This window comes from Argopecten irradians, chromosome 4 (genome assembly GCF_041381155.1).
Source record: "Argopecten irradians isolate NY chromosome 4, Ai_NY, whole genome shotgun sequence".
NCBI classification, from domain to species: Eukaryota; Metazoa; Mollusca; class Bivalvia; order Pectinida; family Pectinidae; genus Argopecten; species Argopecten irradians.
This window is the reverse complement of record NC_091137.1, coordinates 14,247,182-14,267,734: the sequence shown is the minus strand read 5'-3', so window position 1 is coordinate 14,267,734 and position 20,553 is coordinate 14,247,182. Positions and strand designations below refer to the sequence as shown.

The window sequence follows — 20,553 nt, the reverse complement described above, 5'->3', positions numbered from 1 at the left end:
TGTTTGTAGCAGTAACCAGAAGATCCCTCAAAGACCCTTGGTATATATAGCTGGATGTTTACCTTCTGTTTGTAGCAGTACCAGAAGATCCAAAGACGATATATATACATTCTTTGTCTTAATAATTTGTTTTCGATTTATTACGTCTCTAGATGTAAAGGCAAACTTAAAGAACGCTATTTAGAATATCGCAGTATTCTCTTTAAAAGAGTGAAAGAAAGATTAAAAGATATGTATTTATTTGTATCTTTGTTATATATGTATGAGGAAAAAGAAAATGAACATATTTCAAATAATACCACTATATTTGTAGGTACCAGAAGATCCGCTAATACTGTATGACTGTTAATCCCGTTAACTGTACTGTATGTAGGCGCATGGTTCTTGGCTGGATAATGAGCTGAAGTGAAATAGTAAGTTAGTTTAATATAATAAGACGACAAAATACACTTTTCTTAATAATTTGTTTCGATTTATTACGTCTCTAGATGTAAAGGCAAACTTAAAGAACGCTATTTAGAATATCGCAGTATTCTTCTCTTAAAAGAGTGAAAGAAAGATTAAAAGATATGTATTTATTTGTATCTTTGTTATATATGTATGAGGGGAAAAAGAAAATGAACATATTTCATAATAATACCACTATATTTGCATAGGTGTGCCACAATATATCACGACAACCCATATAGAATTAAAGGCAACTGAAGGGTAACATTATGACGAGAGTTTTTTTTTAGAGATTAATGTTACAGAAATGGACTTACACTTCTACTGTACACATTGATAAATAGATAGTCGTACAGACGAATGAACTCAGTGTCAATATCCAAAACAGACATGCTGATCTTCGCTGGGTACCGGGATCCATCTCATCTGAAAATAGAAAAATTGTTTATAAGATATAAGATATATATTTGATAAAAGTTTCACACATTTTAAATACATTCATATATCACATCACAAACATACATATAAAAAATACAAATTAAAAGGTCAAGCCAAAAAAACCTTATGAGGCACTAAGTTGCCAATAAGTATCAGTATCACTATAAAAGGAATGTTTTTGCTAAACCACAAACAGATTCAATTAGTAAAAATTGGCCACTTCTGTTCCAATTTTACCATTATGGCAATAAGACATCAGTATTGTCATAGACTTCAGGTAGGTCATATGTCTTTATTATCGTCTTACTATAACAAAAAAGGAGATCATGACTGTATGAATATGTCAACATGGTAATTACATAGGTAACATGCCATCATTATCGTCTTATTATTACAAAAAAAGGTGATCATGTCTGTATGAATAATGTCAACACAGTAATTACATAGGTAACATGCCATCATTATCGTCTTATTATTACAAAAAAAGGTGATCATGTCTGTATGAATAATGTCAACACAGTAATTACATAGGTAACATGCCATCATTATCGTCTTATTATTACCAAAAAGGTGATCATGGCTGTATGAATATGTCAACACAGTTATTGCATAGGTAACATGCCATCATTTTCGTCTTATTATAACAAATAAGGTGATCATGGCTGTATGAATATGTCAACGCAGTAATTACATAGGTCATATGTCTTCATTATCGTCTTACCATAACAAATAAGGGTATCTTGGCTGTATGAATATTTCATCACAACAAATCAAAATCCCCAGTCTATAAGACTTATGAGACATTTAGTATATAGATAGAAAAGTTACCCTTTCAGAGCATGACTAAGTGATAAATGATAATATAAATGTCGTACTCTGCTATAATAAAGATTATCATACATGTATTACTATCGCTTTTTGATATTTTGTTGTTTTATTCTTATCAAAGAAGAAGAGGAAAATCATTTACTTGAAACTTGTGTTTTGTTTAGCATTACGGCATATTGGATTTGGAAATAGACAAATCTGTCATAACAATTACAATTATGTATAAACTACAAAACAGTTTTCATAAAATACTCATTTTAATACACAAAACAATTCATTATATAAAGCACATGTAAGATTACTGAACAAACAACCATTTTACCAAGGATTTTGTCAATGAAGGTAAAATAGAAATTATTTGAATGTAGATTTTTTTGTGAAGAATTACGATTGATATACCCCAGAGCAAACAAGGAAGTGGTCTGTTGGTTTATGAAAACAAAACCTGAGAAACCCGATTGAAAAACAAAATATGCAATGCTAAGAAAGGACCATAGTTGAGAAGAAATCAACAAATATATATGGAAAGACATCACAAGGACTATATAATAAGGGAACACATTAAGGTCATCTCTGTTGGAAAGTTAGCTGAAATGTCAAATCAAATGGAAAATGTATAAGGACGTTGGAAGAATAATTCTGGAACTGGTATGGCTATTTACTACAGGTTCGGGGACAGACGGAGTGGCAATAAGGCTATCAACATGTTTATATCCGTGATCAGTGGTGTAAAACGGCCACGGGCGACTGATGATACCGTATAGACGTGTAATGGTTATACTTACAGCCCCGGGGCGAACATGGACTACATACTATATGTCTGTAGTAAAGTACAGGGATTTTTTCTAGTAATAGTTATTTAGTTTAATATTTTTTATCTATGATTAAAATAAGAAGCTTTAACTTTTCAATGGTGGTAAAGGTTTAAAGTAAGTGATTTTTATAACTGAAGAAAAAGACCAAATAGTCTCTTCCTTTCTGATAGAGAAAAAAATACCATTCGTCGGCGGCGGAGCATATTTAAAAAAATTAAACTTCACTTTACAATAAGAATATATATCATCTCTTTTTTTAAAGGTAACTTTACTATTTCTAATTCAGTTGTATTATCATAGCCTTATTAATTGTCTCTGTAGTCGTCACCCGATTATGAATTCATTTAAAGGTGATATCGACGGTGTGACATTCTATCAAGTCAAACAACTTCACAGTTAGTGCATCAAAAGTCATATATCTTTAACATTTGTTAGATAGTTACTACACTGAGGAAACGCAGAAAGAAATCTACATAATGAGGATTCATTTAAAGCGAAAAAATCTATATTGACGATGAATATTAGAATTATCTCAGAAATAGTAAGTAAATCATCATGGGTGACAATAGTAAGACATCATAGCGTGTGTATATTTTGTGTACAAGAAAAAAGGGAAAGGCAAAATATTAATAGCTGACAATTTAAAGTCGGCATAAGATTTGAACCTTCAAGGTTTTAAACTTTCATTGTCATCCCGGACATCTATTTTAACCGACATCAGATATAAGGTTTACACAATGTAACATTTGCTTCTATATGGGAGATGGGTTGAAACATACCATGACTGTTAAATTGTTTTACAATGAAAACATACCTCAGGTTTATATATCCAATAAGAAAATCTTATTTATGCTAGAAGTCCAGGTTATCCATTTTAACCGGTTTCCTGGAGCACTCCCAATACACGGTAGGTTCTCACGCTGTGTAGCTCGGACACAACAACGGTTTGACAATAAACAAGGTATACAGTCAGCTAATTGGCCCTATTTCCAGCTGACTGACCTCTGTCCAAAATAGGAGACCTACCTATAGGGTCATTGTTATGTCATGGCTTCTGTAACGTGTTGAGTGTGTTTAGATAGTTGACTTGTGTAATGATTAGTTACCTGTGACATAATAATGCGTGGACAGGTAATAGACACAGGTGATATCTACCACTATCTAAATACTGTCATTAGCCTACATCACAGGTGTTACATACTTATTGACAAGCATTACGACACTATTATCATCATACAATGTGACTATTTTACCCAAGTTTGACCTATATTTTGATATGGTTGTTACGGAAGCCGGAGAAGATAGTTATTATTATTCCATGTAGTATGTATAAGGGATAGAGTTAAATTAAAAGTCACCTTTTACTTTGGATCTACAAAATCACGTTTTGATGCTGAATTCCATGTATTTCTGATTAATCTGTTAAGAGTCTTGGTTTTAAACGCCAATGTATCTGTAAGCTTAAGCCCCTTACCTTAATCATATTTTGATTAGTAGATATTTTATTGTGAATATGCTTTATATAAACTCGTCATCATAACTATAAAACAGACGTTCGCAAACTTTTGTTTCTTTTATATGTTTAATAAGACAGGGGGTGAAATTATCTTCACTGACCTTTTAACATATGACTTAATGATTAATGATCACCCCGGGAACATATGAAAAGCCGATTTTACGAAAACATTTTAATGATTATGAATGAAGAAATGTTTTGTTACATTTGTCGATTTTTTAAGATGCTCCACCGCCAATAGAGCTTAAATAATATTCATCATTTGGACGAAAATTTATGCTTGATCGTGTATATTTATCTAATTTACACAGAAATACATATGAAATAATTTGTTTTGCTTTTGTTATCTGCGCATTCATGATCAGTACCTTATTCCATATAGGATATATTGTCATGTATCTTTTTCGGGATGCAATTAATTATTTTAAATACTTTTATATCCATTTATCAATTTTCAATGATGGTAAAAGTGTAAAGTAAATAACTTTTGTTACTGACAAAAACACTAATTCATCTGCTCCTGTGTTTAATAGGTACATTTGTAGGTGGTGTAGCATGTTTAAGCTACACGATTAGAATACAAATGTGAATTGTCTTTCTTTGCTCTTAACATGTGTAGTTTCAAGGTATTACCATTTTGATAAATGATATTGTTTGCTGACAAATAAATTAGAAATAAAAAGAGTGATATACAACATAGTTATTTGTGTTATTTGAATTTTGCTCCAACTATACACTCTACAGTAGAAAGGAGCTATTATGCTTACAAAAGATAAATGTGTTGTGAAATAAAGATATATGACCATGACAAATGCATTTGCCATGGTCAACATAAAAGGTGGTGTACAGCACGACCCCCATATATATGCTAGGTGCCGGATCCTGACAGTTTGTCGGTGATTTCCTCTCATGGTACTCCGGGTTTCCTCTACCTTCTATAAATAGCACGCACTTAAATGACCCTAACTATTAATAGGACAAAAATAAACACAAAAAAAAAATAAAAATAGATAAAGAGAAAAGGAAAGAAAAAATACAAAGTAAAACGACTACCTACCCTAAAGAAGCTATCATTTATATCCCTAGAACACAAGTCGTGTTGTAGTGTTAACTAAACCAGACATCCGGAAACATACTGGACAAACTAATATTGAAACAAAAGCTTTTCACATCCAAATCTCCAATAAAAAAAATGGCATATTAATAAAGTATGTAATGAATCTGTTCACCAGGTGCAGGTCTGAGGGATTAAAATTAATGGAGATTCAATAGACCATAGCTGGCCACTTCCTGGTGTGCTAGCCCGCCCTCTGAGAGCTCCATCGCGTAGACAGTCATATAGAGCGGCCAGCAAACAACTCTATAACATTATCTATCTTTTGTCTTTTTAAATAGCCACAGATAGAAACCATAGGAAATATCTATATCAATATAAAAAGAATTTTAGTTTAGTTTTACTGCTAGTGACATATATAATATAATATATTGGCGCTATGGAGGGAAGCACAATTCCTTGGGAAACCCCTCAACATACGGTTGGAACCTGGCAACAATACTTCTAGGTCAAAAACGTGTGACTCAAAATTTATTGGAGACTTTAATAAATCTGTTTATCACCACATTCAAAAGGTATTTTTTATCTAGCATATCACTATATCTAGGTTACTCCAATCGTAAGTTTATGTTATCTACGTATTTGCAAGCTAAATTTAGTGCATGCCAGCTGACTGAATAGTCGGAAGAAAACCTAAGTGAAATAAAACATGCATTAAAGAACCTTCTATCAATTAGATGTTCTGAGCTGTGATAAGCGAACCAAGATACAATAGCGTATGGTGCCTTTTCTTCTGATCTCATGACACTAATGTTGCGTTTAACGGTAAAAGTATGTATATGACTATATACTTGAAAAATCAGTTTAAATGCAATTATTGTAATTTGGTCGAGGTCTATAAGCTTTGTATTTCACAATTGCCAGTGTTGTGGCACACATAGATACACACGTGGACCACAGACAAGTGATATACCGTACAAAAACTGTAACAATAACGCCATACAATACAGACACGGTATATCACATACGTAGGTATGATGAATAAATCGACGTTATACCACAACCATGTACGTACTCAGCTTGCATGTCTTTGTAAACACTTTAAAAAGGTACATTACAATAGGATTAGGCCCATAATTTCATACTACCTTTGGCTATCAAGCCTCGATACCAATGGGCTTGACATCATCACAACATTACATAACCCAAAGTGCGACATGTGCTGAGTCTAATCTTGTGTGACATTAGGCTGTACCTGTAACTCTTACAAAAACATGGACTTATTCTGTCCGACAAGTTCCATAGATACCTGTGCAGCACCTATCTCTTACAAAAACATGGACTTAATCTGTCCGACAAGTCCCATAGATAACTGTACTGCACCTATCTCTTACAAAAACATGGACTTAATGTGTCTGACCAGCCCCATATATACCTGTACAGCACCTATCTCTTACAAAAACATGGACTTTATGTGTCTGACAAGTCCCATAGATAACTGTACAGCATCTATATCTAACAAAAAACAACATGGACTTAATCTGTGTGACAAGTCGCATAGATACCTGCACAGCACCTATCTCTTACAAAAACATGGACTAAATATGTCTGACAAGTCCCATAGATACCTGTACAACACCCATCTCTTACAAAAACATGGACTTAATGTGTCTGACAAGTTTCATATATACCTGTACCGCACCTATCTCTTACAAAAACAAGGACTAAATATGTCTGACAAGTCCCATAGATACCTGTACAACACCCACCTCTTACAAAAACATGGACTTAATGTGTCTGACAAGTTTCATATATACCTGTACAGCACCTATCTCTTACAAAAACAAGGACTTTATGTGTCTGATAAGTCCCATAGATAACTGTACAGCACCTATCTCTTACAAAAACATGGACTTAATGTGTCTGATAAGTCCCATAGATAACTGTACAGCACCTATCTCTTACAAAAACATGGAATTAATGTGTCTGACAAGTCCCATAGATAACTGTACTGCACCTATCTCTTACAAAAACATGGACTTAATGTGTCTGACCAGCCCCATAGATACCTGTGCAGCACATATCTCTTACAAAAACATGGACTTTATGTGTCTGACAAGTCCCATAGGTACCTGTACAGCTACTATCTCATACAAAAACAAGACTAAATCTGTGTGACAAGTTTCATATATACCTGTACCGCACCTATCTCTTACAAGGACTAAATATGTCTGACATGTCCCTTAGATACCTGTACAGCACCTATCTCTTACACAAACATGGACTTAATGTATCTGACAAGTCCCATAGGTACCTGTACAGCTACTATCTCTTACAAAAACAAGGACTAAATCTGTGTGACAAGTTTCATATATACATGTACCGCACCTATCTCTTACAAGGACCTAATATGTCTGACATGTCCCATAGATACCTGTACAGCTCCTATCTTCTACAAAACAAGGGCTAAATATGTCTGATAAGTCCCATAGATACCTGTACAGTACCTATCTCTTACAAAAATAAGGACTAAATCTGTCTAACAAGTTCCGTAGATACCTGTACAGCATCTATCTCTTACAAAAACAAGGACTAAATATGTCTGACAAGTCCCATCGATACCTGTACAACACCCACCTCTTACAAAAACATGGACTTAATGTGTCTGACAAGTTTCATATATACCTGTACCGCACCTATCTCTTACAAAAACAAGGACTAAATATGTCTGACATGTCCCATAGATACCTGTACAACACCTATCTCTTACAAAAACACGGACTTTATGTGTCTGACAAGTCCCATAGATAACTGTACAACACCTATCTCTTACACAAACATGGACTTAATGTATCTGACAAGTCCCATAGGTACCTGTACAGCTACTATCGCTTACAAAACAAGGACTAAATCTGTGTGACAAGTTTCATATATACATGTACCGCACCTATCTCTTACAAGGACTAAATATGTCTGACATGTCCCATAGATACCTGTACAGCACCTATCTCTTACACAAACATGGACTTAATGTATCTGACAAGTCCCATAGGTACCTGTACAGCTACTATCTCTTACATAAACAAGGACTAAATATGTCTGACATGTCCCATAGATACCTGTACAGCACCTATCTCTTACAAAAACACGGACTTTATGTGTCTGACAAGTCCCATAGATAACTGTACAGCACCTATCTCTTACAAAAACATGGAATTAATGTGTCTGACAAGTCCCATAGATAACTGTACTGCACCTATCTCTTACAAAAACATGGACTTAATGTGTCTGACCAGCCCCATAGATACCTGTGCAGCACCTATCTCTTACAAAAACATGGACTTTATGTGTCTGACAAGTCCCATAGGTACCTGTACTGCACCTATCTCTTACAAAAACACGGACTTAATGTGTCTGACAAGTCCCATAGATAACTGTACAGCACCTATCTCTTACAAAAACATGGAATTAATGTGTCTGACAAGTCCCATAGATAACTGTACTGCACCTATCTCTTACAAAAACACGGCCTTAATGTGTCTGACCAGCCCCATAGATACCTGTGCAGCACCTATCTCTTACAAAAACATGGACTTAATGTATCTGACAAGTCCCATAGGTACCTGTACAGCTACTATCTCTTACAAAAACAAGGACTAAATCTGTGTGACAAGTTTCATATATACCTGTACCGCACTTATCTCTTACAAGGACTAAATATGTCTGACATGTCCCATAGATACCTGTACAGCACCTATCTCTTACACAAACATGGACTTAATGTATCTGACAAGTCCCATAGGTACCTGTACAGCTACTATCTCTTACAAAAACAAGGACTAAATCTGTGTGACAAGTTTCATATATACCTGTACCGCACCTATCTCTTACAAGGACTAAATATGTCTGACATGCCCCATAGATACCTGTACAGCTCCTATCTTCTACAAAACAAGGGCTAAATATGTCTGACAAGTCCCATAGATACCTGTAGAGTACCTATCTCTTACAAAAATAAGGACTAAATCTGTCTGACAAGTTCCGTAGATACCTGTACAGCATCTATCTCTTACAAGGACTAAATATGTCTGACATGTCCCATAGATACCTGTACAGCTCCTATCTCTTACAAAACATACAAAACAAGGGCTAAATATGTCTGACAAGTTTCATAGATACCTGTACAGCTTCTGTCTCTTACAAAAACAAGGGCTAAACCTGTCTGACAAGTCCCATAAATAACTGTACAGTACCTATCTCTTACAAAAATAAGGACTAAATCTGTCTGACAAGTTCCGTAGATACCTGTACAGCATCCATCTCTTACAAAAACAAGGACTAAATATGTCTGACAAGTCCCATAGATACCTGTACAACACCCACCTCTTACAAAAACATGGACTTAATGTGTCTGACAAGTTTCATATCTACCTGTACCGCACCTATCTCTTACAAAAACATGGACTAAATCTGTCTGACAAGTTCCGTAGATACCTGTACAGCACATATCTTTTACAAAAACAAGGACTAAATCTGTCTGACAAGTTCCGTAGATACCTGTACAGCACATATCTTTTACAAAAACAAGGACTTAATCTGTCTGACAAGTCCCATAGATACCTTTTCAGCACATATCTTTTACAAAAACAAGGACTAAATCTGTCTGACAAGTCCCATAGATACCTGTACAGCACATATCTCTTACAAAAACAAGGACTAAATCTGTCTGACAAGTCCCATAGATACCTGTACAGCACCTATCTCTTACACAAACATGGACTTAATGTATCTGACAAGTCCCATAGGTACCTGTACAGCTACTATCTCTTAAATAAACAAGGACTAAATATGTCTGACAAGTCCCATAGATAACTGTACAGCACCTATCTCTTACAAAAACATGGAATTAATGTGTCTGACAAGTCCCATAGATAACTGTACTGCACCTATCTCTTACAAAAACATGGACTTAATGTGTCTGACCAGCCCCATAGATACATGTGCAGCACCTATCTCTTACAAAAACATGGACTTTATGTGTCTGACAAGTCCCATAGGTACCTGTACAGCACCTATCTCTTACAAAAACACGGACTTTATGTGTCTGACAAGTCCCATAGATAACTGTACAGCACCTATCTCTTACAAAAACATGGAATTAATGTGTCTGACAAGTCCCATAGATAACTGTACTGCACCTATCTCTTACAAAAACATGGACTTAATGTGTCTGACCAGCCCCATAGATACCTGTGCAGCACCTATCTCTTACAAAAACATGGACTTAATGTATCTGACAAGTCCCATAGGTACCTGTACAGCTTCTATCTCTTACAAAAACAAGGACTAAATCTGTGTGACAAGTTTCATATATACCTGTACCGCACCTATCTCTTACAAGGACTAAATATGTCTGACATGTCCCATAGATACCTGTACAGCACCTATCTTTTACACAAACATGGACTTAATGTATCTGACAAGTCCCATAGGTACCTGTACAGCTACTATCTCTTACAAAAACAAGGACTAAATCTGTGTGACAAGTTTCATATATACCTGTACCGCACCTATCTCTTACAAGGACTAAATATGTCTGACATGCCCCATAGATACCTGTACAGCTCCTATCTTCTACAAAACAAGGGCTAAATATGTCTGATAAGTCCCATAGATACCTGTACAGTACCTATCTCTTACAAAAATAAGGACTAAATCTGTCTGACAAGTTCCGTAGATACCTGTACAGCATCTATCTCTTACAAGGACTAAATATGTCTGACATGTCCCATAGATACCTGTACAGCTCCTATCTCTTACAAAACATACAAAACAAGGGCTAAATATGTCTGACAAGTTTCATAGATACCTGTACAGCTTCTGTCTCTTACAAAAACAAGGGCTAAACCTGTCTGACAAGTCCCATAAATAACTGTACAGTACCTATCTCTTACAAAAATAAGGACTAAATCTGTCTGACAAGTTCCGTAGATACCTGTACAGCATCCATCTCTTACAAAAACAAGGACTAAATATGTCTGACAAGTCCCATAGATACCTGTACAAACACCCACCTCTTACAAAAACATGGACTTAATGTGTCTGACAAGTTTCATATATACCTGTACCGCACCTATCTCTTACAAAAACAAGGACTTAATCTGTCTGACAAGTCCCATAGATACCTGTACAGCACATATCTCTTACAAAAACAAGGACTAAATCTGTCTGACAAGTTCCGTAGATACCTGTACAGCACATATCTTTTACAAAAACAAGGACTTAATCTGTCTGACAAGTCCCATAGATACCTTTTCAGCACATATCTTTTACAAAAACAAGAATTAAATCTGTCTGACAAGTCCCATAGATACCTGTACAGCACATATCTCTTACAAAAACAAGGACTAAATCTGTCTGACAAGTCCCATAGATACCTGTACAGCACATATCTCTTACAAAAACAAGGACTAAATCTGTCTGACAAGTTCCGTAGATACCTGTACAGCACATATCTTTTACAAAAACAAGGACTTAATCTGTCTGACAAGTCCCATAGATACCTGTACAGCACATATCTTTTACAAAAACAAGGACTAAATCTGTCTGACAAGTCCCATAGATACCTGTACAGCACATATCTCTTACAAAAACAAGGACTAAATCTGTCTGACAAGTCCCATAGATACCTGTACAGCACATATCTCTTACAAAAACAAGGACTTAATCTGTCTGACAAGTCCCATAGATACCTGTACAGCACATATCTTTTACAAAAACAAGGACTAAATCTGTCTGACAAGTCCCATAGATACCTGTACAGCACATATCTCTTACAAAAACAAGGACTAAATCTGTCTGACAAGTCCCATAGATACCTGTACAGCACATATCTCTTACAAAAACAAGGACTAAATCTACCTGTCAAGTCTATATACAGTATGTCATGTTTTTATCTTCATTCTTTGTTCTCATTCGATTCCATATATTCAGACCATTACATTGGCCAGCATTATTGTAAATCTATATATTAACATGTTTTACTGTATTTATATAATTATGCACTTAAAGTACATAGCTATATAAATACAGTAAAACATGTTTAAGGAAGTACAGTTATAATGTAAAGTTTAATGACGCAAATAATTAGCATTTCTTCAATTAATGTGAATTAAATTAATGAAATGTAAATACTGCAATCAATCTCTCTGAGAAAGTTAAACTAAATTCGATATAAGATGTAAGAAAAGGAATATTACATCAGATGATAAGTCATATCATTATCTGGGTTGTTTCCCCTTTCATTTTTTAAGAGTAAATTACTGTTTCCATTGAATGAAGAAAAAACTATTTTAACTAAGTACTTTACATTAAGGAGTATGTTTATTAAAAGTAAACACTATTAATACCTGTTCCGATATACACTCTGATAGCAGTGTTATGTTAGCCCTTGACCTTATTGTGTGCGACCTTTGACCTTCTTCTGTGACTGATGAAGCGTCAGACACATGTCTCGTTACCACCTGAAGGACGCCTTATATATACTGAGCATCTCGTGGACGTGTCAACAGTATGACTCAGCCAAATTTACTGCCGACAAAGTCTATATATCGTCATCTTCAATTATTTATTAATCCTTATCATTAGATTACTGGCTTGTTTGATGTAACTTGCAATAAAAGTTCTAAAACGACACCATTTAACTTCAACATTTGCAACACTAAACCTGCGTATTATTGAATTTCAATAAATAAGATATTTGAACTACAGAAGGTCACAGCGAATGCCTTGAAATGCCGTTGAAATTGTATAATATCACATTTTATGAAGATATTTTGCGAGAATTCACATAGACACGAATTAAAAGGTACCTGAGTTACATAATGCAGTGTTCTCCAGATATTTGTTGTTATCCAGCCCACTACTACAAAAACTTTATAAGCCTGACATTCACATTGAACGTATAATTACGAACCTCCCCACAGAAAGCCTGCATTATCAGAAAGCCTCCTTAAGTCAGACATTTAGCTGACCTAATATTTCGTAGTCATCGTTAAGCCGTGTTGAGGAGGAGTACAGTCTCGAGGAGACGTTGTAACTTAACTACCTAAACAGAAATAACTTTTAGAAAACCTTCCTTCATCAACTTATTACGTAAACAAACCCAACCTGAATATTTTGAATGTATGTACACCAGGGAAAAGTAGACATTAATCTTACTTATATCAAATCCATACCGTGATCATTGTCGTATTATTAACATCAAATACAGAATGTCAGCTCCATTCCATGTTTTAACACTGCACGTCTTTAATTAGCCTAGATGATTGATGGCAATATCTGGAGAATGTCATAACTGTCATAGAGTTACAATTACGGTATAATGTTGAAATGTTTATCAACATCCTCAGAAGAATTTCATTATGACAAGCCAATTTGGAAGTTGTTATTTTATTGATAGACCTGTGTTGACAAAACTTTCTACCAAGGTATCCATGATCGAATTATTCTTTTAAATATCCAGTAAGGTATGGAATACAGTATTCTATAGGGGTTGATAGCGAGCTCGACATAGCTCCATAAAAATGACTTTCCTGGTTGTTTCTGATTTGGCTGTAATAATGATTCAGTTATAACAATGAGCTAGATAATGTGATGCAGGCGTTCTGTAAAAGTTAATTATCAATAAAGTTGTCCATGCTTGATTAGGTTTTATTCAAACAATATGTGAATGTTCCCGTCTAACTAACCACACACACCATTAATTCTATCATTAAGATCCCTAAACAAAGTCTGTATATTGCTACAGCAAGTTATTCTTAGGGAAATACAAGTATATGTTCACGAATTTGTGTGACATGATAAGCACACGAAGTAAAATAAATCATTGAACACCAACGTAATTAATGTGATAAATCGACACAGAGCACTCTCTCAAACACACAGACAAAGTAAATAACACATATATACATTGTATAGGCACATAAGTTAACACTTCAGAAAACAAATATTGCTACAATGAAACTGCCCAACGCCGGCCAATTGGCATCCCAGTCCTGTAACTCCAACCGATACTCTTCGAATGTTATACCTGGCTTTAAGGTGGACACTAGATACCCATGGTTCTATATAATACAATTTAATGAAGGTCGTCCTGGGTTTCTTTCTATCGTTTTATTAACAACTTGACATTTACAAGCTGCAATAAATCTGCCGTTTTTACCTGAGTGTATTTCCAAGGAGGTACGTCATTTTCAGGTGTATGGTTTGTCTATAAACAATAGATGGCCATGGCTTAGCGGTTGAGTTTACAGTAGATGTGATAGTTCTGTCTTTATTGATAATAACTGAAATATAGGTCACATCCAGACGATCTCTGTGAGTCTCGGCGACAACCTAAGACATCCTTGATGCTGTAGTTACACTTAATAATTTCCTTCTGGGAGTATGGTTACAGTAGGTCTGTCACGTCACGGAAAGATGAAACTTACACCATTCATGGTATGACGTCAGTAGACAGGTTACCATGGTTATAACTAAATAATCTTATTCATTTTTAGGTATGATAGCCCAGTAAAAAATAAAGTTAAGCATGCCATGTATATTTGATTAGTAGGTATGTAGGTTTAATACTAAGTTTTGTTCGTGTTTAAACAATAAGGTATTAGACGAGTATCCATAGATGCTTTGGAATGGATAGCTGTTGAAGAGGTACAACGAATGATAAAAAAATCAAGGTTTTGCTGCTAAATACACTATGCTTTTTTAAAATCTAAGGGGAAAATGAGACTATGTTAGAAAGTCATAAAATTATTAATGATGCAATTACTTCATAATTGTCTTAAGTAAACGCAAAGTAATTGTTAAACAAGACTCTATCATAGATCCATGTTATATTACATCCAGCTTTAACGACATAGTAAAGCTTACCTTTATCTAACGCAGCGTAGGTAGGGCCTGATCCATTTGGAGGGTCTAGCACCTGTGTTTACTACAGGTGAAACTCTCGTGAATATACCTGTGATTAATAGTTGTGGAGCTATATAGACATCGGCGATGTCCATTTCGTCCTGACATACATATAATATATAGAGGGTCAGTCACGTAGGATACCGGATCGTGTTTATGAACTCAACGTGAACTCGATTACATGATTGACACAACCAGATTATATGCTATAGATCTATATCAATATGACGGTCACATCATTGCATTGGTTTTCATCGTAGCTTGAAAATAGGCGCGCACATACTGATATAAAAAGTTTGATTTTTATTGCTATGGCGAGAGAGAATGTACTGTGAGTATGAATAATAACTTAATCATCGTTTACGTGCACAAACTATTCTAAATTAATCACTCATTTATATATTTATGTACTTATACAGAGCAAAAATTCAAAAACACTGTAATGTGATATGAATTACTTGGCATAGAAACTCGCCTGAAAATATTTCGATATGCTATCACACTAGATAAGCACATGTCATAATTTTGCGTATAAAGTATATCGTAAAGGTCATCGTGCTAAAATGTATTTTATTTCCAGGCGCCCTGTGCATCTTGATAAGGACAAAAGTACAATGGTCATCGGTCAATTCTTTGTGTGTATTATACATTGTCCCAATGATGACTTTTATTCTATCTTTATTATCATATTTCATTCATCAAAATTTACGTTTATGCAATGTAACTGAAATTGCGGGAAAGAAAACGGATTCCTACATGAATTTGAAATTAATGTTTATCATCTAACATTAAACATAAGCGAGTACTCCCATGTTTGGTTTTCTAGTTATCAACTTATTTTGTATAGAGATCCTTTCGGAGTCAACCTACGAAACAATGGCAATTTTGTTAAATGTCAATCCTTATACTTTCATGTTTTTGCAACCAGGAAATTGATAGTATGTCCACAATAAATGGTTCATATTATAAAACGTAGTAAAATAAATCATACACACTATTTGTTAAATGTGTTCATCATGTATTCTAGGCTGACTTATAGACCCTCGACTACGGTCACATTGAACGCAGACCTGAAGGTTATGGTGTCACATTGTGGTACATTTGATGACACGAACATGGTGACATGGTAGTATTTTGTTATTGGGCACTAGATATGATAAGTTAACTGTTGTTTGGAGGTCACATTGATTCGTGTAAAACACAAAGAGTATATAACTGACGACTAATCACTCGTTTGACCTGTTGCAACACTTAACTATGGCTAATATGGACAAGTTTTAATATTGATTACTTTGAACGGTACGAAGACATTTCCGCCAATAACAATATACAAGAATAAAAAACTCACATCATCATATTCATTCAACTTTTGTTTTCACAGATTTTACTTATGTATTCCTAAAATACAATATTGTATTTTTCATTTTCTTCATAAAGGATTCCCAGGCTAATTTCCCACATCACAAGTACATACGAGGTGAGTTAATTGTTTTATATTTATAACACATCAAAGAGAAAACCAATTACATTTAAAGGGTTACAACTTGTTTCTATATCCTTTTTAATAAACAAATCCTCTCTTTTTGTACACATATTCCTAAAATAGCTTCCAAAACTTTCTATGTATGCATAAGTTCTGAACTTTTTAGCAACTTTAAACAACAATTAAGCTTTCGTTTCTTGATATGGGGAAATTTCTTAGGTGTTTTCTATGAAAACATGTCTCACTAGCCCTATTTATTATATAGACATGTTCGTAACAAATACGTTATACGTATAACTATCAATTCTTTATTTATTTTCTTGGCTTTTATCTTTATATTGCCACACAAATCCTTCTGTAGTACTCTGATGCCTCTATTGTCCCCGCTTCCTACTCACGAGCCGTCGTCTTTCTGTACTTTAGTAAGTACTATATACAAAAGAAGTGACAGTTCACTAAACCATTGACCTCTCTTTGTAATGTCGAGTGGAGTGATGGACGGCTATTTCAGGACAAACCATAGCTCCGGGATATTGTATTATCAAATAGCTGCTGAGGAGGAGAAGCCCGAACACATATGTCATTGTTCGTTTAGAATAAGTACATTTCAATGGCTATGAATGAACAAAAGCATGCAAGGCTGTGTCCTGTGTAATGCTTGGGAGACCGTTAGTGGTATATATACATGTATAGTAATAGTGGCTTGTCCAATGATCACGAAACAGATATGGATATATTCAGTGAAATTTTATTTGTTAAGCTGCTTTTAGTTATCCGTCCCATTAAAACAGAAATGTAGTTTGCTACGTTTTTAAAGATATTAAAACAGAAATAGAAAAAAAGCAAACGGGCTATACAAAGAAATGACATTCCCATTGCTAATATTTTAACCCAAACTGTAGATTCTAGACATTGAATTCTCCGTTGATGTGTTGTAGTATCCCTGATCTTGTTCTGATGGATTGGATTTGATAGTTCTCCTATCCCTTATTTCAACTAATCGAAGGTAATTTATCCCATCCACTTCCTGTATACTGACTAAGATGTTTCTCAAACAGTTGCCGACTTGAACGGAAAAAAACATGACTTGACACTAGGTAAGACTAGGTAAGAAGTCAGACTCAGTATGGCTAATCTGTAGGTTCCCGTTACTTTTAAAACAAAACGACTCTAACTTAATTTAAGTGATAGAGTGTGATCCTCAAATTGAAATTCTCATTTGAATTACAGTATTTGGCAAGTTCAAACTACTCCGTCAATTTTCTCTTGCATTAGTTAATAAGAGCTATGTATTGGTACTATTTCTTCTATGGATTGCTCCAAATTAATCAGAATTGTTTTAAAAGGTAGGCACAACACATTATACGATCATTTCCATTCACAACAACGAGTATTACATAACACAGACAACTTGAGTTTGGAATGTACTTTTTATTTATTAATATTCTATGACGGTCCACTTGTACAAGGCATGACTAGCTAGCAGATGTTATAAAACATAAACAAATATCATCGTGTTTTATCAGAAAAGTTGTTTTTATATTTCATAAAACGGACAAATAACATAAAACAACACAACTTATCATCTTATTACATAATCATGCAAAATAATATTTCATTGACTATCATTTTCATCTTTGAAAATGAAAAAAAAAAGTTTGTGCTTTCTCTTTTTTATATACTTATAAAAGGAATTCTGTTTACTCCAAAGGTATACTAAAACAAGTGAATTATTATTTTAACATTTAGTTAGATGCGATTCTTCCACCAATTAGAATTAGATCACGTAAATAGCTGGAAATAGTTTATATTTGATATACTATTTACAGGAAATTTGGGAGACAATAAGACGGGGAACAATAGCAATAGGCATTTCAATTACTTGACTCGGACAATATGGACGGCATGCGTATATCAACATATATCACAGATACATATATACAGGTAAGTAAATTGCAACTTACTGTAATTTACTTTTAACATTTAAATATGTTTTATTTTGATAACTAATTAAATGCTTCATAATGTAAAATAGCTAAAATTGTGCTAAATAAGATACCAAAGGTAAAATAGTAAAAAAATTGTATATTGTATAATTTGGGGAGAAATTGGTCCTATCTAAATATCACGACTAACAAAAAGGAAATGACTCCGCAGAGTGTATATCGTACACTACTATGTATAAGGATTTTCGTGATGATTCAAGAGAAAAAGAGCATTCCTTCGTTTGAAATATGTACTTTTCCTAGTAGTGAAAGTTATAACAATAACATAATTACATGTACATCGATACACTCCGGTGAATCTAATTTCTGAAATAAATTAATTGTTCTAAAAATTCATGAAATCGACCCGAACGAAGTAACTAATTATCACAAAAAAAAACCCCAAAAAACATCAAAATCCGATATTTGCTTATCCTTCATCCAAACCCGCACCGTTTGGTAATGAGATTCTAAAATTGATTGGCATTATAACATGGGCAATTAATTTGTTAGCATTAATTGCTATGAGATGAATGTCAATGTTTTTCTCATTCTTAAACAAAGAAATGCCGTTTTAGTGTTTTGCTTTATAAAATAATATACTGAGGGTGAATAAGTTTTATTTCGTTTTAAAACTTTCAACTAATTGGTATCAATATTAAAGTAAGAGTTATTGTTTAATATAGTACAACCACATGTACATGTATTTACTAAAATACATGATATTGTACTTTTACCACTAGGATTACAAAGCCAATTAATTTCTAGGTTAAAACATGTCCTTATTTGTAAGAAACGTGCGTTAAACTTATACACAGTTTATAAAATATAAATTCAATAACAAAAAACAGTTCAAATGTCACATATGAATAATGAATACTTACTAAAATTTACACATATTCTACAACATACATACTACAACAAGTGCTACTGTATGATAGACATATACAAGCTTTTGTGAAAGAATCATGCAGATTTTCTCGCAGGCAGTTATTGTTTTGAATATATTGATAATAAAATAATACATAGATGTGAACCAGAAGTAAAATGTGGGAATGAACGACTGTAAATATGTAAGATTCCATAAACATCACACGAACAATCAATTATTGTACAAAAACAACGAAAATCTAATTAAATCTAATACGTGGGTCCAAAAATCTCTGTACTCATAGCAAGTATGTATCGATTTGTAGTAAAATAAACATATATCAGAAAATACCTGACAGAATCTTTGGTGAAGTGGTCCATCTCTCATATACAAAATATTTACAACTCAATATTTAGAAAGAAACTTAAGACATCGTCAAGATCTCCAAAGATACGTCAGAGACAGTGGCAGTAACGGGTATATCTCTAAAGTACTACCAATAGCCAACATAATTAGCATTGGAAATTATCATTTTATCATTAGAGATATCAAATCATAATTAATTGATAACCACTTATCTTTCAAAAATATTTCTAACACATTTTTACAGCCAGCTTCCAAACGTTAGCAAAATAAATAAAATCTGATTTCAATATTGGTTTAGAAAAATATAATACCATCAAAATGAGTACAAGAAATATTCATTTTTAACCATTGAGAACTACAAAGAATTCTCAAAAGTAGGGCTGTCTGACTTTCTAAGGTTGTTTTGTTGATCTAGCCAACACGTTTTAAACTTGATTACTTGTTTTACTCCTAAGTGCAGTAAATATGTACAGTGCAAATTTAATATGATATTTACAATACACGAAATAATATATACTTGCTATTATAATTTCTACCTGTGAAAAGGAAAGTTAAAAAAATCTTCTTCATAGTTCCAGAAACTTTTCATTTTATCCCCTCATATAACCAAGTAACCAGTTAAAAATACAATTTTCCCGTGTATATGTATTGTCATTATGATCTATCAAGAGTTACATCCCCTTTATTCCACAGACATGGTCCTCTCAAGATTTGGCAAGTAATAAGAGATAGCACTTTGTGTCATTGCGTGGGGATGTAACTTATCACTGTCTTTGCATAT

The 20,553-nt window shown here is 34.0% G+C and overlaps 1 protein-coding gene and 1 pseudogene across 1 annotated transcript in view; one reads left to right on the top strand and one right to left on the bottom strand.

Moving 5' to 3' along the window:
• LOC138320687 (uncharacterized) overlaps positions 1-15,113 on the bottom strand; it is a 28,852-nt pseudogene extending 13,739 nt beyond the window's left edge.
• The window catches only part of LOC138320691 (nascent polypeptide-associated complex subunit alpha-like), an 88,657-nt gene that overhangs the window by 40,811 nt on the left and 27,293 nt on the right, over positions 1-20,553 (top strand). The gene's annotated exons all lie outside the window — the stretch shown is intronic.